This window comes from Oratosquilla oratoria, chromosome 4, assembly GCF_046742065.1.
Source record: "Oratosquilla oratoria isolate Oo_2021 chromosome 4, ASM4674206v1, whole genome shotgun sequence".
Lineage (NCBI taxonomy): Eukaryota > Metazoa > Arthropoda > Malacostraca > Stomatopoda > Squillidae > Oratosquilla > Oratosquilla oratoria.
This window is the reverse complement of record NC_134780.1, coordinates 74,565,614-74,590,353: the sequence shown is the minus strand read 5'-3', so window position 1 is coordinate 74,590,353 and position 24,740 is coordinate 74,565,614. Positions and strand designations below refer to the sequence as shown.

At 38.2% G+C, this 24,740-nt stretch overlaps 1 protein-coding gene across 3 annotated transcripts in view; it reads left to right on the top strand.

The window, feature by feature from the left end:
- Window positions 1-24,740, top strand: part of Gclc (glutamate--cysteine ligase) — a 340,638-nt gene that overhangs the window by 73,305 nt on the left and 242,593 nt on the right. The window lies entirely within an intron of this gene.

Sequence of the window (24,740 nt, the reverse complement as noted above, 5' to 3'; positions counted from 1 at the left end):
GATGAGAGCAAGGAAGAGAATAGAAGTATGTTAACATAGATTGTGGATGTGCTAAATTGAGTGAAATTAAACTGAAATGGAGAAGTGATTTTGAGTATGAAAATGGGTTAGGTAAGGTGTATGGAGTAGAAAGAAGACAAAGAGGAGTGGTCCTGTTGGTAAGCAATAAGATGTGATTATATAATTGAATGAAAGATGTCATCAAGGATAATGTGAAATAAAATTATGAGTGAGGTGGTGTGTTTACCTGATTGTACCCAATTGTCTTACCTGTGAGAGGTATTGCAGATATATGGGAATGAGGGAAAGCTGTTAAGGGCAGTAAAGAGTTTTTGAGAGTTGTTGTTGTTATCGTCGTTCCCTAGACTGTCTGTCCGAGCAGTCCCGTCTCCCCAAGGAATGCCACAGCCAAAACTGGGTTTTCCCACAAATCCTTTATAGAGTGTATGTTGTGTTGTTTGCGTGCATGATTGTGTATAATGCAGTCTTCCATTATGTGTTGTATGGTATGGGGTGAAGTGTTACATCCTGGGCAGCTGTTCACAATGCAGTCATCCAGCCTCTTCTGGTAGCTTAGAAGTGCTGGGTGGTGGCCACACTGCAGTCTGGCCAGGTGGACTCTGTCCTTTCGTGGGAGAGAGGATTCAGAAGGGTGGATATCAGGGGGTCTGGCATGCAGCAGTGTGTTGTCTTTCAGTGTGTTAATGGAGCGGTGAGTGATATGATTATGAATATGTTTCCGGAGGCTGGTATTTGGTGGTTGTGGAGGAAGAGAAGAGAGTATCTGTGCGTGATAAAGGTCTTTGGGTGTTGTTTTAATGTTTCTTGGTGTGTGTGGGTGTTCTGCTATGTAGTGTAGCGGGTGTGATGTGTTTGTGGTGGCTGCGGCAAGTGTTTGTGTGCCTCTCATGTCGAGGTGGTCCTTGACTTTGAGGACTTTTGTTTCATGGTGTAAATGGTCTGTAGGTGTTGCATTTGTGCAGCCTGTAATTGTTTTTAGGGCTTTGTTTTGTATGATTTGAAGGGTGTTGTGGCGTGTCTCACTGAGATTAGGAGCCCATGCAGGACTCGCATAATTCATCACTGAGCGTATGCATTGTTTGTATATTGTTGTATTAGTTTTTTTGTTTTGTCCAAATGTTGTTCCAGTGATTGACTTAAGTGCATTAAGTCTAGGTATGCATTTGTTTTTTATGTTTGTGATGTGTTGTTTGAAAGACATGGATGTATCGTATGTTACACCAAGAATTTTCGGTGTGTTTGTGTGTGGTATTAGAGTGTTGTTGATGTAGAGATGAGGTATGTATTTGTGTTCTTTTGTCCAGTTGGTGAGAAGTGTTGCTGTAGATTTGGTTGGAGTTATTTTGAGTCTGTTTGTGATGAACCATGTGTTGAGTGTATCAAGGTATGGCTGGATTATTTCTGCAGCTTTGTCTGTGTTACGATGTGTGCATGTGATTATGTCGTCTGCGTAGGAAGAGATTTGTATTTCTGAGGTGTCTGGTGTGGGTAAGTCATGCATGTATAGATTAAAGAGCGTGGGGGATAGAACAGAGCCCTGTGGTACTCCATTCTTAATGTTTCTGATGTGCGATGATTGGCCATTATATGACATGTAAGCATTCCTACCTGCCAGATAATTGGCCAGCCATCTTTTGGTGTTATTGTGCATGTCTGTGTTGTATATTTTATTTGTTAGGTTGTGGTGGGGGATAGCATCAAAAGCTTTACTAATGTCTAATGTTATGAGAAGTGTTCTTTGGTGGGGCCTATCTGAATTGATGCCATCTAAAATTCTTTGTGTGAGGTTTATCAGAAGAGTGTTTGTGGAGTGTAGTGGCCTAAAACCGTGTTGTGAGTCAGCAAGGGGAATATGTGGTGTGACAAGTTGAAGTATTAGGCGTTCAATGACTTTAGAGGGGGTGCAGAGAAGTGTGATTGGGCAGTGCGATGTTGGGATTGTTGGGTCTTTGTTCGGTTTTGGAATGGTGATTATTTTACCATGCTTCCAGATGTCGGGTATAGTGTTGTGTGAATAGCTGTAGTTTGCAATGTTTGTGAGTGCATGTATACCTTGTGGTCCAATGTGTTTAGGTGGATGTTACTTATGTTATCAGGGCCACAGGCAGATGAGTGCTTGAGATTATGTATTATGTGTTTTGTCTGACTGTCTATGAAGGGTGTATAGTCTGAGTCTGTGGGAAAGTCTTTCTTACATTGAATAGTGCATCGGTCGTCAGGGTGAGAAGTGAGATGGCTTGTCTGTGTAAAATGATTTGAGTGTGTTTGCTTGTTGTCTGTTTGAGGGTAGATTGTCTGTTGTTGTGATTATTGCTGCATGAGAGCGTGTTGTGTTACTGTTGGATAGTGTAATGCTGTTGAGTGTTTTGTACAATTTGCTGGTGTTTGTTTTGTGATCAAGTGTATTGATAAAGTTTTGCCAATTTTGTGTTTTTTGTTAGAGTATTTTATTGGCAGTCACAGTGTTTAGTGTTTGTATTTGGTCTGCTATGTTTTGAGGGATAGGTGTGGGGGAATTGTGTTTGTGTGTCTCGTTGTCTGATGAGGCCTTGGATTTCTGGTGTGAAGTTGGGGTTGTGTGATTTTCTGTTGCCTCTAGGGATGTATCTCTTGTCTGCATTTTGTATGATTGTATTAGAAGTGTGCACAGCATTGTTTATGTTTGTGATTGGTGTACTGTTAAGTGTTTCAAAATGTTGTTCTGTCTCTTCAGTAAAAGCTTCCCAGTTAGCTCTCTTGTAATTGGTGTATGTGTGTCTGTGGCCAACTGGGGTGCATCTTGTTTTGGTGGTGATGATGATTGGGAGGTGGTCAGAACCAAGGGTTCCGACCACTCTCCATGATGTTGTTGGGGTTAAGCAGGGGGAGCAGAAGGTGATATCAGGAGAGGAGGGAGTGTATAGGGCTTGGTGTGGGATGTGTGTATGATTATGTGTGTTGTTCATGATAGTCAATGAGTCAAACCAAGTCTGTATATCAAGCCCTCTGTCTGTGTCAGGGTTGTCGACATACCAGGCAGACGACTTGGCGTTGAAGTCACCACCCATGATCAGGTTGGGGATTGAGGCTAGTTGGCTAAATTGAGCCCTGAAGGTGTTTGGAACTGTGGGGGATGATTGTGGGGGAATGTACATGTTAACTATTGTCAGTGTTGATTTGTTGCCTGTGCAGATTCGAATGGATTGGATTTCTGTAGTATCTGTGGTAGGGAGGAGAATTTTGGTTGTGGCACTTGTGTCCACAAAACAGATGGAGTGGTGGATCAGGGTGATGAGTCCACCGCCATTGCTGTCAGTCCGGTCTTGTCTGATGGTGGTGTAATTATGAAATGATGGTGTTTTGTGTGAGTGTCTTAATTTTGTTTCTTGTATTATTGCAATGTGTATGTTGTGTTGTTTAAGAAAGTGTTCGAGTTCATGTTTTTTCGTGTTAATACCGTCATTGTTGTGTTGTAATATGTTGATGTTGTGTGTTCTGTATGTGTTGTATGTTACCATTTGGGGTTGAGGTTGAGGTTGGGGTGTTAATGGGGAAGGTATAGGATCTGGGTTAGAGGGGGGAAAGGAGAGATTGGGGACAAAGGAAGGGGAGTACTGATTGGGGATAAGGGCAAAGGGAAATTGGGAGTGGGTAAGGGTGCTGGCTGTGGTTGGGGAGGTGGGAATGGGGTTACTGGAGGACAGGTAGAACATGTCCAAGTGTTTGTGTATTGGTTTGTGTCAGCAAGTGTTGTACAAGTGAGGTGGGCCCAGCTTTTGCACATATTGCACTGAACTGAGCCCTTTGTCTGTCTGCTCGAGGTAATGGGTTTAGAGCATGTTGGGCATGTGTATTTTGTGGTGGGCCCAGGATTGCTCTCTACATCTCCGGCTAAAAGTAGAAGAAGAGGGGTGATCGCCGGAAAATCATCCCTCGGTGCAGAAAAAACGTAACATTGCATGTTGAGAAAAAGGATTGTGGTACTCCCCAAGGCAGTTGTATCTCCTCTTGGGGATCGGTGCCACCTGCGTAGAGCCGGTGGCCAGGGCTGGTCGCCGCCGTTTATCCCCCAACTCTTGGGGTTGGGGGGTGGTCCCATGACGTAGACGCTGCGCCTCCAGGACCTTTTGAGAGTAGTAGAGTTTGTGTTAAAAATGGAGAGAGAAAGTGGTTTGAGGTAAAGGTGGGGCTGTCCAGGTTGTCATGTCCCTTGGCTGTTAAATGATGGGGTGGTATGGGAGGGTATACATAGATGGGGTAGTATGGGAGGTAAATGCAAGGGTAATGGGCAGGGGACTAGAGATGGTTAAAGATAATGGAGAGAAGTGGGAGGTGAGAAAGTTGTTTGTGGACGACACTGTGCTTTTGGTATGGTCAGAGGGGGGATTAAAGCAGTTAGTGACACAGTTTGGGAAGGTATGTGATAGGACAGTTGAATGTAAATGTGGTTAAAATGAAGATGATGTACTAGGAGAGAGGATGGCAGTGACTAGAAGCAAGTCTTACAGGAGAGAGATTGGAGTAAATGAATAGCTTTAAGTATTTGGGGTCGCATGTGGAAATGGAGGTGTGGTGTTAGAGGTAAATTATATATTGAGAGAGAGTAAATATGTCATGAGAAATGGGCATCTGGGAATGGATGCAGAGACGATTATATGAAGAGGTGATTGTGCCAACTGCATTGTATGGGGTGGAGACTTGGAGTTCAAGAGAGGCAGAAAGGAGAAGTTTAAATATGTTTGAGATGAAGTGTCTGAGAATTATGGTAGGGGTTATGAGGTTGGATAGTGAGAAATGAGGTGAGGAGGAGAGCAGGAGTGGAAAAGGAGATGGCAGGTAGGGCTGATGAAAGAGTATTGGGATGGAAGAAAGATTAGCTAAAGGGATGTGGAAAACAGAGATGGATGGAGTGAACTTGAGAGGACAACTGAGGATGAGATGGATGGATTGAGTGAAAGGAAATTTGAGCAAGGTGGGGAATGACTGTTGAACAAGAGAGAAGCAGGGGATAGGTGTGAGTGGAGAATGGCTGTGTATGGATGTTACTTTGATGCAGCCCAAAGGGATTTCTCCCAATCTTCTTTATTTTCCGCACGAAGAAACAGAAAGGGAGGGTCACTGATTAAGTGAAGCAACCTTGATGTGGATGTACTGTCTTGCTGCATTCCTTCTGACCTGGGCTGTGGGCAGGTGACAGGGATGACCCTTCATCCACAAGGAGCAAAATGAGAGGGTAACAAGTGTAGAATGGGTGGGAGTAGATGTATGCCTTTGACTTGGCTGCCTCCCTTATAAGGGGGAAGAGGCCCTTGGTAGATAGACCCAGTTGTATTTACCTAATTCCAGAGTATAGGAAGGAGCAACACTTGTGGGGTTTCATCTGCTCATGAATTTTTCATGCCTAGCTTCAAATTCATGAATGGTTCTAACTTGGTCAATATCCTTAATTTCTGATTATCATCCATAGATTTAAATTTGGGTATTGTTCTAGCTTGGGCATGTAAATCACTACAGGAAGACCTGAAGGTTTGGAAGTGGAGTCGGAAATGGGAAGTGGACTTCAACATTAAGAAATGTAGCATACTGGAGTTTGGAAAAAGTAAAAATAGAACATCAGGACAATATAAAATTGGAAATAAGGAGGTAAAGAAAGTGGGATCTGAAAAAGATCTGGGAGTAATTATTTCAAATGACTTGTCCTCTGATAAACAAAATTGTTGGAGAATCCTATAACTTGCTAAGACCAATAAAGGTGGCATTTACCTATTTGGATGAAGAAAGGATTAAAAAAAAATATATATTAGTCACACTGAGGCCAAGAATATGTGGCGACATTGTGGTCACTCAGTACCAAAAAGAATATAAAGAAAATTGAAAAAAAAAAAAAGAGAGAGTAACCACAAAAATGGCTCCAGCACTTTCAAACTTATCATATGAAGAGAGACTGGCTAAATTGGAGTTAACGACTTTGGAACAAAGAAAAGAGAGAGGTGACCTACTGCCCATCTATAGAATCATGAAGGGCACAGAAATACTCGATAGAAAGGACTTGTTAAATTGGGACAAGAGAAGCACGAGAGGACATGGAAAGAAAATAAAAATAGATAGTTATAGAAGAGATCTGAAGAACAGTTTTCCACACACAGTGGTGGACACTTGTAACAAACTGGACAAAAAGAGTGTGTGCAAAAGCCATTCATGAATTTAAGAGCAAACTAGACATGTGAGATACAAAGGTGGGAAACCACGAGCATAGCTCCCCATCCCGTAAAATACAACTAGGTAAATTTATAGCCTAGGAGTGAACAAACATGTGGCAAAGATTAGTGGAAGGAAGAAGTAGAAACTGGACTGGTTCAACAAACGGTGTGAGATTGCAAAAAAAAAAAGCCGTGGATATGGTTTAGTAAAAATGGAAGAGGAAAAGAAGCAATAAAACAAAAACTTGCAGCCAAGCTAGGAACAACTATAAAGGAATCTGTAGGAAGGAAGAAAGTATTTTTGAAAGGTGTTGTAGATGAATGCAAAGATGAACCAAAACAGTTTTACAAGTTTATCAATGGTAACTTGAGACACAGGGAAGTAACCATCAAGCTAACAGTAGGAGATGAGGTCTTTGAGTAGGCCTCAGCTCAGGTAGAAATAATGAAAAAAATTCCAAATTGTCTTCTTAAAAGAGCAATTTTTTGAGGATTGTGAGGGAAACGAGAATTTAGGTTTGGAAGATGTAAATATAGAATTCAGGGAAGTGCTCATTCTTGAGATCATTGGATGTAACAAAAGCTTCAGGACTTGACATGAACTGGAGGAAAAGATTTGGCCTTGTTGTGTGTTCATAAAAGAAGACATAGTACTGCTTGATTGGAAAAGAGATAATTTGGTACCAATTCACAATAGTGCATGCAAGGATACACCACTAAATTATAGGCCAGTATCACTGACCAGCACAATAGTGAGATTATGTGAAAGGATTGAAAAAGATTTATGAACCAAATATCTTGACAGTCAAACATCTGAGTGAGTTTGGATTCAGATCTGGAAGGTCTTGTATGTCTAATCTTAAATTTTTTACTCTAGAGCAATGTTTCCCAACCTTTTCTGACCCTAGCACCCCATGTAGTCAGGCCTAGGCATTCCAGCACACCCTAACCAATACCTTGTAACTAGAAGGATAAAGTAGTGTATGTATGCATCACTTCTCAGCACCCCTTGTAATTCATTTCAGCATCCCCAGGGTGTGCTAGCATCCCCAGGGTGTGCTAGTATCCCCAGGGTATGCTAGCATCCCCAGGGTGTGTTAGTATCCCCAGGGTATGCTAGCACCCCAGGTTGGGAAATGCTGCACTAGAGTGATTGATGTGCTGCAAGAGAGAGGGGTGGGTGGATTGAATATAACTAGATCTAGAGAAGGCTTTAGATAAAGTACCTGATAGAAGAGCGGGGATCACCGATTAAATGAAGTGGATGTGCTGTGTCTTACTACATTGCCACCGACCCAGGGCAGTGGGCAAGATGCAAGGATGATCCTTCATCCAGGAGGAGCCAAGATAAGAGGGAGGGAGAAGGGTTAATGAATCGGGGTGGCTAATGAGTGTGCAAATAAAGACGTATAGTTTATATTTGGATACACACACAAAATGACACAAACACAAAATGCGTGCAACTGCTTACAAGGCTGCTTAGATACTAATGCCATGCTCTCCAATTCGTGCCAAAACAAAGGCGCGCATCGCATCTGCGATATACAACACAGCCAACTGTTATAATATAAATACATAATAACATAATATAAATAACACAATAAATAACAAAACAAAATACAATTCTACCACCAACACATGAGCTGCCACCATTTAATGTATCGGGGTGGCTAATGAGTGCGCAAATAAAGCCGTATAGTTTATATTTGGATACACACACAAAATGACACAAACATAAAATGCGTGCAACTGCTTACAAGGCTGCTTAGAAACTAACGCCACGCTCTCCAATTCGCGCCAAAACAAAGGGGCGCATCACATCTGCGATATACAAGACTACGAACTCTTATAATATAAATACTGTACATAATAACATAATATAAATAGTACAATAAATAACAAAACAACAAAATACAATTCTACACCACACCAACACATTAATGGGAGTGGAGTATGTGGGGATGGAATGGGTGGTAGTGGATTTTATGACTGTATTTCTGGCTACCTCCCTTGTAAGGGGGAAAAGCCATTGGTATGACCTGTCTATATTTACCTAGTTGTATTTTGTTGGAAGAGAGCTATGCTCGTTGTGACCTGCTATTATATCTTTCTGCATCCAGTTTCTTCTTAAAGCCATGTATAGATTTAGCACTCACTGTTTCCTCATTCCGTTTGTTCCAGATATCTATCACTCTGTGTGGAAGCTATTCTTTTTCAGATCTCTTCTGTAACTGTCATGAGTTTCTTCTCATGTCATCTTATATTTCTTCTGTCCCATTTTAGTAGGTCATCCCTATCAAGAATTTCCATCCCTTTCATAATTCTGTAAATGGTTATCAAATCACCTCTTTCTCATCTTTGTTCCAGGGTTGGTAGATTTAGTTTATCCAATTTTTGTTCGTATGTTAAATTGCAGAATGTTGGTGCCATCTGTCATTGGTCTTTATTTATTTATTTTTATTTTATTTTATTTTATTTATTTTTATTTATTTATTTTTATTTTATTATTATTTTTTTTTTACTAGGTGTCCATAGTGATGCTGCATATTCCAATTTTGGTCTTATCAGTATAACTAGTATTTTCTTTACCATTTCTTCATCCATGTAGTCAAAGGCTGCTTCATTGATCACAAGTTAAAAGTTTCTCCGACTAATCTGTTGACATGTTTGTCTGGTGTCACATTTGAGATAGTTACTCCTAGGTCCCCTTCTGAGTTTACTTTTTTATCTTCCTTTGTACCAATTTTGTATTGACTCAATATTCTATTTTTGCTTTTTCCAAATTCCATTATACTACATTTCTTAATGTTGAAGTTCACTTCACTCTTTTGACTTCATTTCCAGATTTTGTCGAGGTCTTCTTGAAAAGATTTGCAGTCTTCCTCCGTACTTACTCTTTAATAGTTTCGCATCATCTGCAAAGAAGTTCATATAACATTTCACGCCTTCATCCATGTCATTTAAATAAATAGCAAACATTATTGAAGCCAATACAGAGCCTTGGGGGGACTCCGCTTATCATATCTTCCCAATTTGAGTTTTTGTCTCTAAGTACCACCCTCATTTTTCTTTCGGTCAAGAAATCTTTCATCCATTCCAATAATTTTTCTTATATTCCACCTACCATTTCAATTTTTTTTTAGTAGCTTTTTATGTGGTACTTTGTCAAAAGCTTTTTGCAAGTCCAAGAAAGCACAATCTACCCATCCGTCTCTTTCTTGTATTAAGTTTGTAGTACATGATCTTCCACTTCTAAAACCAAATTGTTTAGGGTTTAGTATATTGTTCTCTTCCAAGTGTTTAATCCATTTATTTTTAATAACTTTTTCACATTTTTGCTATTGTGCTTGTAAGGGACACCGATCTATAGTTGGATTTTCTTTGTCTCCTTTATATATTGGTACAATATTTGCATTTTCCAATCTTGTGGTACTTTTCCTTCTTTCAGTGACAAGTCCATTATCTTGTATATTTTGTCTATTAGTTCATCTATACATTCTTTCAATATCCAGTTCGCAATTCCATCAGGCCTGTATGACTTTCTGACATTAAGGTTCTTTATTAGGTCCCTAATTTCTTTCTGTGTGACTGTTATTTCTTTCATTTTGGGGGATCTTTATCACTGCCCTTCATCCCAAATTTGTGAGTTTTGAATTGTAAATACAGACCTAAAATGCCTGGTCATTACTTTGAGCCATTTCTACATCTTCTATATATTCTTTATTTCCTTTTGCGCAGTTTTACTATTTCATGTTTGTCTTTTAGTTTGTCATTTACATATATGTAAAATAGTTTAGGTTGGTCTTTGCATTTGTCTATTATATCATTTTTGTAGTTTCTTTTTTCCACTCCTCGTATATCTACTGTACATATTCATTTCTCGGTTTGATGTATGTTTGCCATTTGGTCATCTTTTTCTTTTTTCCATCTTTTCCAGGCTTTGTTTCTTCTATCTTTACACTACACTTTTTGTTATACCAACACCTTATGTAAACCCTTTTTTGTTTTTCTTCTTAGGCACATATTTATCTGTTTCCACCTTGTATTTTTCTTTAAATATGTTCCATTTCTCTTCCATCTTTGTTTCTTCATTTGAAAAATTTTCCCTGTTAGTGTTTTGAATTTTTTTTTCTGAGTTTTACAAAGTCCATTTTGTTGTACATTAATCTTCCTTCTCTGTTTCTCATTTCTTCTCACATCATTTTGTTCTTTAAGTTCAAACTCTATTAGTATGTGGTCACTCTTACCAATTGGTGTCTTGTAATTCATTTTGTCCACGATTTCAGGCTCAGAAGTGAATATAAAGTCTAGTCTTGATGGTTCTTCCTTGTTTCTATATCTGGTATTTTCCTTGATCCATTGAGTCAATGTGTAATCAATGGTCAAATCCAGTAGAATGTTGCCCCTGAGTTCCTCTCCACCTTTTATTGTCATTTCTTCTCAATTTATTTCCTTTGCATTAAAGTCGCCCAAAATTACTATGTTTTCTCCATCTATCAGTATCTCAGATAATTCATTCTTTGAATCTTCCAGTAATTTTGAATGATCGCTATTAGACCAAGCGTGTGTTTTTGGGGGCACATATACTACTATAAATTTTCTGCTTTTCATAATGCTATTTTCAACTTTAATCATGATCATTTCCACATTATCTTTACCTTCTGTAATCTTTATCACATTTAAGCCCTTTCTAGTCAATAATGTGACTCCTCCCCCTTGTTTGTCCATTCTATATTTTAACCAATGGTTGTATAGACCTTGTCTCACCATACTTGATGATATAGGACCTTTCAATTTTGTCTCCACAATTCCCATTATGTCTGGTTTCTCTATTAACAAATAGTCACTTAATTCATTTATTCCAGAAATCATACTGTCCATGTTTGTGTATGCCACTTTTAATTTGTTCTTTTCTTCTATTTTTTTTGTTTGTTTAATTTTTTCTGGTGTTCCATTTTCTTAGCCTCAGATCCAGCACTCTCCAATTTTTTTTTTTTTTTTTTCAGTCTCCGTTCTTCTCATTTTTTTCATTAGCTTCATTTCTTAGTGCCCTATCTTTCTCTATTTCTTCATTGTTCATTTCCCTTTTTATCCACACATTCTTGTAATTTTCACTGTTAGCTAGTTTTATCACTTTTGATGGTATCTCTTCAGCTATCATTTGAGTCCTTAGTTTGATTTTCATTGGCCTATAGTTTTTTTCTTTAGAGTATGTGCCCATCCTATGCATATCATCTGTTTCCTTCTTCAATTCTTGACCCTCTTTCTGAACCACTTTCAGTATTTCCTTCACAATTTCTTTCTCTTTTTCCCTTTGGTAGTGAATGTTGGGATGAGGAAACAAAGAAGGATGTAGAAGAGAAGCAAGCTTTCTCAAATTGGTTACAAAATAGGACGAGGGAGTCATATGAGAGGTACAAAGAAAAGAGAAGTAAAGCAAAAGGTAAAGGAGGCAAAGAGGAGAGCAGATGTGAAATGGGGTAAGAGTATGACAGAAAATTTTGAAAGTAATAAAAAGATGTTTTGGAAAGAAATTATGAGAGGAAGAGGAGGCGAATCAAATAGAGAAGAAAAGGTAAAAGGTGCAGATGGAGAGATGTTAATGGAAGAGAAGGCAGTAAGGGGAAGATGGGCAGAATATTTTAGGGAGTTGCTAAATGTGAAGGAGGATAGGGAAATGCTAAGAAAATGACCATGATGAGTGAGGAAAATGGAGGAGAAATAAGGAAGGATGAAGTGAAGGCAGTTAAAATGATGAAAGCAGGTAAGGGACCTGGTCTGGATGGATGCCATGCAGAATGTCTAAAAAAAAAAGGAGGTACAGTGATGGTGGACTGGTTGGTGAGGTTATTTAATGTTTGTTGGAGAGAGGGTAGAATGCCGGAGGACTGGAGGAGTGCCTGTATAGTTCCACTTTACAAGGGAAAAGGGGACAAGTGTGATTAGCTTGTTAAGTGTAGTTAGGAAGGCTTATGGAAGGATCTTGATTGAGAGGATTAGGAGAGGAACAGAGGGAGTAATTGGTGAGGAACAGTGTGGATTTAGGATGGGTAGAGGTTGTGTAGATCAGATTTTTGTGGTAAGACAGATATGTGAGAAAGCTATAGGAAAGGGGAAGGATGTTTTTTGGGCTTTTATGGACCTGGAAAAGGCTTACGACAGGGTAGACAGAAAGGCACTGTGGGAGGTTTTGTGGATATATGGGATAGGAGGTAAGCTTCTTGGAGCTGTCAAGAGTTTTTATGAGAGTAGTAGAGCATATGTCAGGATTAGAAATGGAGAGAGTGAGTGGTTCGAGATAAAGGTGGGACTTCGTCAAGGATGCATTATGTCGCCCTGGCTGTTCAAGTTATACATGGATGGGGTAGTGCGAGAGGTAAATGCAAGGGTAGTGGGTGAGGGATTGGAGATGGATAAAGAAAATGGAAAAAAGTGGGAGGTGGGCCAGCTGTTGTTTGCAGACGACACTGCACTTGTGGCAGGATCGGAGGAGGGATTGAGGAAGTTGGTGACAGAGTTTGGGAGAGTGTGTGATAGAAGAAAGCTGAAGATAAATGTGGGTAAAAGTAAGGTGATGAGATGTACAAGGGGTGAAAGTGGCAGTAGACTGGAAGTGAGCATTAAGGGAGAGCAACTGAAGGAAGTGGATAGTTTTAGATTGAGAATGTAGATTGAGAGAAGCGAGTAAATGCTTTTGTGGATTAGAAAGTGTAATGAGGAATAGACATTTGGGAATGGATGCTAAGAGGAGACTGTATGAAGGAGTGATTGTGCCAACAGCACTGTATGGAGCAGAAACATAGAACATAAGAGAGGAGGAGTTTGAATGTATTTACCTAGTTGTATTTACCTAGTTGTATTTTACGGGAAGGGGAGCTATGCTCGTGAGGTCCCGTCTTCATATCTCATTTTATCTAAACTATTTTTAAATTCATGTATTGTTTTTGCACACACCACTTTCTCATCTAACTTGTTCCAACTGTCTATTGCTCTATGAGGAAAGCTGTTTCTTTTTAAAATCTCTTCTATAGCTGTCTTTTTTTATTTTCTTTCCGTGTCCTCTTGTATTTCTGTCATCCCATTTTATCAGATTCTCTCTATCAGTAATTTCTATGCCTTTCATGATTCTGTAAATAGCTATCAAATCTCCTCTCTCTCTTCTTGGCTCTAGTGTCTGTAGTTTAAGTTTTTGTAGTCTCTCTTCATATGATAGTTTTGAGAGTGTTGGTGCCAGTTTTGTAATTGCTCTTTGTATCCTTTCAAGTTTTTTTATACATTTTTTTGTACTTGGTGACCATATCGTTGGCTGCATATTCCAATCTTGGTCTTATCAGGGTGATTAGGATTTTCCTCACCATTTCTTCATCCAGGTATGTAAATGCCACTTTGATTGTTCTTATTAAATTATAAGTTTCTCCAAAAATCTTATTTTATATTGTTTCTCAGGTGACATATATAATTCATAACAATGACTCCCAGGTCCTTCTCATTTTCTACTTTTTTTATTCCTTCTTCTCCCAAATTATATGAGCCTGCTATTCTGTTTTTTGCTTTTTTTCCAAATTCCATTATACTACACTTTTTTGTATTGAACTCCATCTCCCACTTCCTACTCCATTCTTGTACTTTATTTAGATCCCTCTGTAGTGATTCACAATCTTCTTCAGTTTTCACTCTTTTCAGTAGTTTTGCATCATCTGCAAAGAAGCTCATATAGCTTTCAATTCCTTCATCCATATCATTAATATATATATAGCAAACATTATTGGGGCCAGAACTGTTCCCTGCGGGACACCGCTTATTACTTCATTCCATTTTGAGTGCTGATCTCTTATCACTACTCTCATTTTTCTTTCTTGCAAAAAGTCTTCCATCCCATTTAGCAATTTTACCTTGTATTCCTCCTTCATATTCTAATTTCTTAAGCAACTTCTTATGTGGTACTTTGTCAAAAGCTTTTTTTAGGTCTAGAAATGCACAATCAGCCCATCCATCTCTTTCTTGTATTATATCTATTAGCCTTGAATAGAAACATATTAAATTGGTGACGCATGACCGTCCTTGTCTGAATCCAAATTGCCTTGGATTTAGTACGTTGTTTTTTTCCAAGTATTTTACCCATCTACTTTTGATAATTCTTTCACAAATTTTTGCTATTGTACTTGTTAGAGAGACTGGTCTATAATTGGTAGGTTCTTCTTTATTTCCTCCTTTATATATAGGTACCTTATATTTGCTTTTTTCCAATCTTCTGGAACTTTTCCTTCTTTTAAGTAAATGCTTATTATGCTATTTATTTTGTCTGACAGTTCTTTCCTGCATTCTTGTTGAATCCAGTTTGCTATTTCATCTGTCGCATGATTTTTTCTGACATCAAAATTACCCTAGTGTGTCAATATTTCATTCTTTGTTACTTCTATTTCTTCCATAGGGGGACTTTTTCTTTCCACTCAATCTCTTCAGGTTGTATATTTTCCCTTGTAAACACTGATTTTAAAATGTTTGTTCATAATTTCTGCCATTTTCCATTTCCTCAGTGTATTCAACTCCCTCCTTGTCTCAATTTCTCCAAGTCTTGTTTGTTTTTTCAGTTTATTGTTTACAAATCTGTAGAATAGTTTTGGTTGATCTTTATACACTTTTCTATAACATCTTTTTCATATTTTCTTTTTTTCTCTCTGCACTTTTGTACATATTCATTTCTATAACCAGTATATATTTTCCATTTTTCAGGTATTATGTCTTTTTTCCATCTTGTCCAGGCTTTGTCTCTTTTGTCTTTTAACTCACTAAAAATTTTGTTTTAACAGCATTTTAAATATTATTTTTCTTGTTTTTGTCTTTGGAAATAGTTTTACACTCCTTTTTTGTTAATTTTTGTCAAAATATTCCATTTCTCTTCCACTGATGTTTCTTCTTTGTATATTTCTTCCCAGTTTTCTTGTTGGAAGAATTCTCTTATTTTATCAAAGTTTGTTTTTTCATACATCATTCTTCCTTTTCTATATTGTTCATTTCTTTTCATATATTTTTTTCTTCATTAATTCCAGTTCAATCAATATGTGGTCACTTTTACCTATTGGTGTTTTATATTCAATCTTGTCCACTATTCTAGGTTCAGATGTAATTATTTAAGTCTACCTCGATGGTTCTTCTTCATTTCTATACCTAGTGTTTCTCTTGTATCCATTGTGTCATTGAATGGTCAGTAATCATCTCAAGTAGAGCATTTCCCCATGAGTCATCACCACTCTTTGCTGTCATTTCTTCCCAGCAGATTTCTTTGCAATTAAAGTCCGCCCATCATAACTATTCTTCCTCCGTCTTCCATTATTTTAGTTAATGCTATCTTTGTGTCCTCTAACATACTTTTATATTCACTCTCCTCCCATGAGGCTGTTTTTGGAGGCACATAATTGATCACAAATTTTCTGCTCTTCTTATCTCTGTCTTCCACTTCTATCATAATCATCTCTACTGTATTCTTTCCATATATGACACCTTTCACGTTTATATCCTTCTTAGTCAGGAACATAACTCCACCCCCTTGCTTTTTCTCTCTGTTTCTAATCCAATAATTGTATGCATCATGTCCTACACTGTTGGTGGTAGTGGGCCTTTTAATTTTGTTTCTACAATTCCCATTATGTCCGGTTCTTTTTCTTTCAAATAATCATTCAGTTCATTCAATCCTGTTATTAATCCATCTATATTTGTGTAAGACACTCTTAGTTTTCTGCCACTTCCATTGTGTTCTCTGTTTCCCTTTATGTTTTTCTTTTGTATGTCGAACTTCCTTAGTTTCATGTTAACAACTCTCGAATATAATCTCTCTTTCTCTGACTCCGTTCTGTTCTCGTTTTTTGTCTTAGCTTCCAGTCTTTTCTGCTTTTCTTCCTCTCTTTCCTCTTTAATTCATTTCTCTTTTTATCCATATCTTTTTGTGTTGTTCACTTGTTGCTAGTTTCCCCCTGTTTTGGATAAGATATTCTCTGCCGTTGTTTGTGACTTGAATTTAATCTTAATTGGTCTGGTCTTGTCAGTGCTCTAATTTCAGAGTCTAAATTACTCTTATATTTGTGTCATAATTGTTGGTTCGTATTGCTGAAATGTTTGTAGTATTTGGCTTTTTTTTTCTTTTTCGTGTTTGATTCTTGTGGTTCTTTCTGTGTTGTGTTTCTCTTCCATTAATTATATTATTATACATTTCTTCTTGTCTGCTAAATCCCTTACTATATTCTCCTTTTGTCTCATCACTTTAATAACTGAGTCTTCAGTATGTTCTTTCAATTGCTGTTTGACTATGTCAGTGAATGAAATCTTATTTCCTTCTTGGGTTTGCTTCCAATTTTTACTTTCTTTAGCTATTGTTTCTCTGTTTTCTTTACTATTCTTCTTCAATTCCTCATTCTCCCCCTTTACCTCTCTTAACTGTCTTTTTAGTTCTTCTATTTCATCAGTTAAGTTTTTATTCGCCTTTTCCAGTTCTTCCAATCTTTCAACCCTTTTTTAAAATGGTGTTCATATGACCTAACCTACTCTCCAAGTCTTCGATCACCTTATCAACCTTCATCTCTAGTCTTGTCAGTCGGGGGGGGTTTGAGTCCCCCCCACTCTCTTTAAATCCCTTGAAAATATTCTCATCACTTTCTGCTATATTGCTCCTATCTATACCTCTAATCTTCACATTCCTATTAGACATGTCATCATCCAACTCGTCTTGGGGTCTTTTGTCTACCCGGCGGCCCGTCAGGGCCATTTCCTCCACCTCCTCATTACCTTCCATTTCCCCAGTAATCCCTCCCCCTCTCCTCTTTCCTTACTTTCCCTCTACCTCACGAGCAATTCCCCCCCCCCCCTGCAAATACAAAAAGGCACTTCTCTTTGCGTTGGTATCCACAATCTGCACTTTTCTTCAGAGCGTTCGTCAAGCCGTCCGTTCGTTGAAAGTGTGTGTGTGTGTGTTTGAGATGAGGTGTCTGAGAAGTATGATCGGGGTTACTAGGCTAGATAGAGTGAGAAATGAGTAGGTGAGGAGGAGAACAGGGGTGGAAAGGGAGTTGGGAGATAGGGTTGATGAAAGAGTATTAGGATGGTTTGGACACATGGAAAGAATGAGGGAAGAAAGACTAGTAAAAGAGGTATGGAAGGCAGATGTGGAGGGAGTGAACATGAGGGGACATCCTAGGATGAGGTGGATGGATGGGGTGAAGGGGGCTTTGGGGAAGAGGGGAATGTCTGTTGAGGAAGGATTGGAGAGGACAGAAGACAGGGGTGAATGGAGAATGGTTGTATATGGACGATGTTGTGATGCATGAGGTGGAATGGGCGGGGATGGGGTGTGAGGTAGTATGTGTTAGAAAAATTTGACACAGCCCGAAGGGATTTCTCCCTGTCTTCTCCTTTTCTGCATGGGGGGACGGAGAGGGGGTTCGCCGATTTAATGAAGCGGCCTTGCTGTGGATGTGCTGTGTCTTGCGACACTGCCTCTGACCCAGGGCAGTGGACAAGGTGCAGGGATGACCCGTCATCCAGGAGGTGCTAAGATAAGAGGGAGGGTGGAGGGGTGTGGAGTGTATTCAGGGATGGAATGGGTGGGAATGATTTTATGCCTTTTCCTTTTTGGGTACCTCCCTTGTAAGGGGGAAAAAGCGTTGGTATATGTATGTTTTTGATACCATAAACCACAATATATTTCTTTTTATCCACTGTGTCTCTGCCAGTTTTTCCTTTTCTTTGCATTCTCTTCTACCTGCTGTTGTACTATTTCTTTGAAAGACCATTTTTGATTTTCATGTTCCTGTTTCCATTGATTTTTTATTTCAATGAGATCAGTCTCTGATTTTCCCAATTTTTTGGTCACTGCTTGTAATTGTTCTTTGACCTTTTTTAGTTCTTCATTTTTGTTTCTATCCTCATTTTTCTTTCATTTTCTCTGTTAATCATACATAGTTCTCTTTTTAGATCATTCAATTCTGATTATTTCATCATTAGTTCTATGTAGGTTTGACATCTCTATGTGCAAAGCTCTATAGTCTATTTTTAAATCAATTCATCCATCAAGTCATTGATGTCTCAATTCCTTAGTGCACTGCTAACCCTAGTTTCTCTTTCCATATCCCTAACTTTTTCTATTGCTCCCTTTCCCCTCTTGAAATCCCCCAAAAAAACATTGTTTTCATACCTTTGAGTCGTCTTCAGAGTGACTCTTATACACATTCTCTTTGGAATTACTCCTATTGGTGATTCCACTCTACTCATATCTAGTCCTCTTTTTGTTGGTTCATTAATTCTTTTTTCTTCTTTACTTTCCTCCATTTTCGTGCTAAAACTATACTTTTCCAAAAACTAGATTTGATACCTTACCGGTAACTCGAAAACACAGCTCTACTTACCAAAAAATGACAACAAAGCATTTTTCCTGATCCAATCGATGAAGTGCTAAGTCGGAGCTCAATCACTGGACTTCCTCTCTGACAATGTGTGTGTATTTACCTATTATTTACCTAGTTGTATTATACGGGAAGGGAGCTATGCTCATGGTGACCTGTCTTTGTATCTTTCAGCATCAAAATTTTTCTTAATCTTGAATAGTGTTTGCACACACTGTTTCTTTGTCTAATTTGTTCCAAGTATCTATCACTCTGTGGTAAGCTTTTTTTTTCAGATCTCTTCTGTAATTATCTTTTTTGAGTTTCGTTTCATGTCCTCTTGTTTTTCCATTGTCCCATTTCAATAAATTATTCTTATCTAAGATTTCCATTCCTTTTATAATTCTCTTTCCCATCTTTGTTCCAGAGTTGGTAATTCTAATATGGACAGTTTTTGTTCATATGACATTTTGGAAAGAGTTGGTGCCATTATTGTTGTTGCTCTTTGTATTCTTTCTAATTTTTTATATTCTTTTTGGTATTGGGTGTCCATAGTGTTGCTGCATACTCGAGTTTTGGTCTTATTAGTGTAGTTAGATTTTTTTTATCATTTCCTCATCCAAAGAGGCAAATGCCACTTTTATTAACCTCAATAAATTGTAGGTTTCTCCGACTGTTTTATTAATATGCTTATCTGGTGTCATGTCTTTGATCATCACTCCAAGGTCTTATTCCGAGTTTACTTTTTTGACACATGGAAAGAATGAGTGAAGAAAGACTAGTAAAAGAGGTATGATATGGGGCAGAAACATGGAACATAAGAGAGGAGGAGTTTGAATGTGTTTGAGATGAGGTGTCTGAGAAGTGTGGTGGGGGTTACTAGGCTAGATAGAGTGAGAAATGAGTAGGTGAGGAGGAGAACAGGGGTGGAAAGGGAGTTGGGAGATAGGGTTGATGAAAGAGTATTAGGATGTTTTGGACACATGAAAAGAATGAGTGAAGAAAGACTAGTAAAAGAGGTATGGAAGGCAGATGTGGATGGAGTGAACATGAGGGGACATCCTAGGATGAGATGGATGGATGGGGTGAAGGGGGCTTTGGGGAAGAGGGGAATGTCTGTTGAGGAAGGATGGGAGAGGACAGAAGACAGGGGTGAATGGAGAATGGTTGTATATGGATGAGGTTGTGATGCACAAGGTGGAATGGGCAGGGGGATAGGGGTGAGGTAGTATGCGTGAGCAAAATTTGATGCAGCCCGAAGGGATTTCTCCCCGTCTTCTCCTTTTATGCGTGGGGGGACGGAGAGGCGGGTGTCGCTGATTTAATGAAGCGACCTTGCTGTGGATGTGCTGTGTCTTGCAACACTGCCTCTGACCCAGGGCAGTGGACAAGGTGCAGGGATGACCTGTCATCCAGGAGGTGCTAAGATGGAAGGGAGGGTGGAGTGTATTTAGGGATGGAATGGGTGGGAATGATTTTATGCCTTTATCTTTTTGGCTACCTCCCTTGTAAGGGGGAAAAAGCGTTGGTATATGTATGTATGTACTTTTTTTTACCTCTTCTTCACCAATTTTATAATCTCTTGATATTCTGTTTTTACTTTTTCCAAATTCCATTATACTACATTTCTTGATATTGAATTTCACTTCCCACTTTTGAGTCCATTTCCAGATCTTGTCCAAGTCTTGTTGTAATGAGTTGTAATCCTCCTCCGTTCATACTTTTAGTATTTTTGCGTCGTCTGGAAAGAAATTCATATAACACTCTACTCCTTCATCCATGTCATTTATGTATATGGCAAACATGATCGGGGCCAATACTGATCCCTGCAGGACACCACTTATCATTTCTTCCCAATTTGAGAATTTATATCTAATTACTACTCTTATTTTCCTCCCAGTCAGGAAGTCTTTCATCCATTCTAATAATTTTCCTCTGATGCCACCTGTTGACTCTCTTCCTTATTAGTTTCTTGTGTGGTACCTTATCAAATGCCTTTTGTAGGTCCAGAAAGGCACAGTCTGCCCAACCATCTCTCTCCTGTATTATATCTATTAATCTTGAGTAGAAGCGGATCAAGTTTGTTGTACATGATCTTCCTCGTCTGAATCCAAATTGATTTGGATTCAGTATAGTTTTTTCTTTAAAATGTTTAACCCATCTATTTTTGATGACCTTTTTGCAAATTTTTGCTACTGTGCTTGTCAGGGAGACCGGTCTGTAATTTGGTGGATCTTCCTTGTTTCCTCGCTTGTAAATCGGTATACTGTTTGCATTCTTCCAGTCCTATGGCACCTTTCCTTCTTGAAGTGAGAATCTAATTATATTGTATATTTTATCTGTTAATTCCTCCATGCATTCTTTCAGTATCCAATTTGCAATTCCATCTGGACCATGTGATTTTCTGACATCAAGGGTTTTGATTTGGTCGCTGATTTCCTTCTGTGTTACAATTATTTCTTTCATTGAGGAGGATATCTCTCTATTTCCTCACAGTTAGGTGAGTTTTCTATTGTGAATACTGATTTGAAGTGGTTCATAATTTCAGCCATTACCAGTTCTTCTTTATATTCGTATTAACCTTGGCACAGCTTTTTTATTTGTTTGTTCTTCAGTTTGCCATTTACATACCTGTAAAATAGTTTGGGTTCTTTCTTGCATTTTTCATTTTTTTTTTTTTTTTTTTTTTTAGTTTCTCTTTTCATCTCTGCATATTTTTACATAATCGTTTCTTAGTTTGATGTACATTAGCCATTTGCTTGTTTTCTTGTATTTTTTTCCATTTCTTCCAAGCTTTATATCTTTTATCCTTAGCATTACTACATTTTTTGTTGTACCAGGTTTTTGTATGTTCTTTCCTTTTTTTGTTGTATGTATTTATTCACTCATTATGAATTTCTTTTAGTATATTCCATTTCTCTTCCATCCCTGTTTCTTCACTTAGGAATTTTTCCCAGTTTGTATTGTGAAAGAATTTTTTGAGTTTCTCAAAATTTGTTTTGTTGTACATTAGTCTTTCTATTCTAAGATTATCCTTTCTGCTTTGATCCATTTGCTCTTTCAACTGATTCTATTAGTACATGGTCACTCTTTCCTATAGGAGTTTTGTAATCAGTTTTGTCAACAATTTCAGGCTCTGTCGTAAGTATTAAATCCAGCCTTGATGGTTCTTCACTACCTCTTTATCTGGTATTTTCCCTTATCCACTGAGTCATTGTGTATTCGATGGTCATGTCGAGCAGGACGTTGCCCCAGAGTTCCTCGCCATCCTTCAATGTCATTTCCTCCCAACATATTTCTTTTGAATTAAAGTCACCCATAATTACTATATTTCCTTTGTCCTTCAGTATATTAGTTAATTCATATTTTGTATCTTCTAATATTTTGGAATGAACACTTTCTGTCCAGGACTGTGTTTTGGGGGGCACATACACCACTACAAATTTTCTACTCTTCATATATTTGCTTTCAACTTGTGTTATAATTTATTCTACATTAATTTTTCCTTCAGTTATTTTTGTTACATTTAAATCTTTATTAGTCAAAATTGATACTCTGCCACCCTGTTTATCCTTTCTATGTCCAACAGTTGTATAAACCTTGTCCCACAGTGTTGGGTGGTAGAGTACACTCTGATTTAGTTTCCACTGTTCCCATTATATCTGGTTTTTCTGAGGGCAGATAATCATTTAATTAATTCATTACTGAAGTTATTCCATCTATATTGGTATAAGCTATTTTTAATTTCCTTTCTAGTCTTTTTCTGTCGGCTTTGTTTCCTTTTTCCTTGTATACCATTTTCTCAGCCTCAGGTCCACCACTCTCCCAAAAAATAATTATTTTCAGTTTCTTTTTCAGTGTTTTTCATTCACTTCGTTTTTAAGTTCTTTTTCTACCTCACTCGTTTTTTTTTATCCATATATTTTTGTATTGTTCACTATTTGCTAATTTTGTTCTGGATAGTACTTCCTCTGCAATTGTTTGTGATCTAAGCTTTACTTTAAGTGGACTGTATTGTTTTTCTTTAGAGTATCTATCCATTCTATAGGTCTCCTTGATTTCCCTATCCAAACCTTGTTCTTCCACTTGTAATTCTTTCAGAATTTCCTTGATCTCTTTCTCCTTTCCCCTCTAATATGTAGGTACATCATGCTTCTCTTTAATGCCATAGATTACAATGCATCTTTTTATCCACTGTGTCCCTAACTAAGTTGCCTTTATCTTTAATTACTTGGATCACTGTTTCCTTGGTATTCTCCTTGACCAGTTGCTCCATTATTTCTTTAAAGGATACTTTTTGACATTCCTGTTCAACTTTCCACTGTTTCTTTATTTCCTGTAAGTCATTTTCTTTCATTTTTCTTCCTTTTCAGTCAGTGCTTGCATATGATCTTTTATCTCCTTTTTTAATGCCTCATTCCTATTTATATCCTCACTTTTCCTTTAATTTTCTCCCTTATGTTGATTTAATTCCTTTTTTAAGTCATTTATCTCCCTATTATTCTCCTCATTGGCTTTCCTTAGCATAGCTACTTCTTTGTACATTATACTCACTTTTGAGCTCTATTAATTCATCCAAAATATCATTAATATCTCTGTTTCTCATATTTCTATACCTGGGCTCTCTATCCATTTCTAACCCTCTACGTATATTTCCTTCCCCTTCAACCCCCCAAAAAAAACTCTTTCAAACCTTTGGTATTCCCATGGTGTTTGAGAAAGACACGTCTTCTTTTGAATGACACCAAGTGGAGTCTCTATTCTGCTTTCTTCCAAGCATCTTTTTGCTGGTTCTCTGTCTCAGAGTTTCTTTGCTTTTTTCCATTTTTATATATAGAAAAGGAACAAAGAAAAAAATAAAATAAAATGGAGATTCGAAGACGTTTACATTTTGGTTACTGCAAATACATTCTCCCTTTACTGTATCTTTGTGAACATCTAGGCCTGCTTTCAAATTCGTTCATTTGTGAATTACTAAATAGTGGGTTCAGAGCATTCATTTTGGCATGTCTTGCTTCGACTGTGGTTGGTTGCATGTTATTGTGGAGTTAAAAGCTGCAAATTAGCATGCAAATGATACTTTAGGGCCTATATGGGGCATCCCTATAGGCCAGAGGCACATATTTTGTCTGTGGTAGAGGAAATCACTATTTGTAGAGAAATACTTTATTATACGGCGAATGCCCCTCCATTATGCTGTCCCTCACTCTTACTGTCATGTACCATTTCTCTGAATATTCTTTTTCATATTGCCAAACCCTGTGGTAAGGGAAAAGAATACTACCACCAAGTCTTTCCACTTAGGTTGTACAAGGCGACAAGATTGGGGTGGGGAAAGGACTAGGCATCCTTCATTCTGTAGCCCCAAAGGGGACATTCCAAAAAAATGAAAGCATAAGATGGTCTGGGAGTTTTCCAACCAGTACCTTAAGGTTTGGTCCGTTTAATGTGTGTGGATGTGGTACAGATGAGAGTAAAAGGGAAGAGATAGGCAGTATGTTCGAGAAAGATGGATCTGTTGGCACTGAGTGAAACCAAGTTAGAACGGAGGGGTGAGTGTGAGTTTTGGAATGTAGTTGGGAGGGTGTCAGGAGTAAGGAGAGGATGAGGGAGAGAAGGGGTGGCTATACTAGTAAGTGAAGAGATAGGTAAGTGTGCAGTGGAGTGGAAGGAGGTTTCTTCAAGGTTAATGTGGATGAAGGTGAAACTGGGAAGGGAGATGTGGGTTTTTGTAAATGCGTATGGGCCTGGTAGTGAGGAAAGAGAGACTGTTTGGATAGATTTAAATGAGTGCATAGAGGGATTAGGGAGAAATGTCAGTGTAGTGGATTAGGAGACGTTAATGCTAGGATAGGAAATGAACCAATAGATTTACCTAGTTGTATTTACCTAGTTATATTTTGCGGGAAGGGGAGCTATGCTCGTGGTGTCCCGCCATTGTATCTCGCAGTGTCTAGTTTGCTTTTAAACTCATGAATGGTTTTTGCGCATACTATTTCATTATCCAGTTTGTTCCAAGTGTCCAAAACTCTATGTGGAAAACTGTTTTTCTTCAGTTCTCTTCTATAGCTATGTTTTTTTATTTTCTTTCCATGTCCTCTTGTGTTTCTCTTGTCCCAGTAAAGTAAGTCCTCTCTATCAAGTATCTCTGTGCCTTTCATGATTCTGT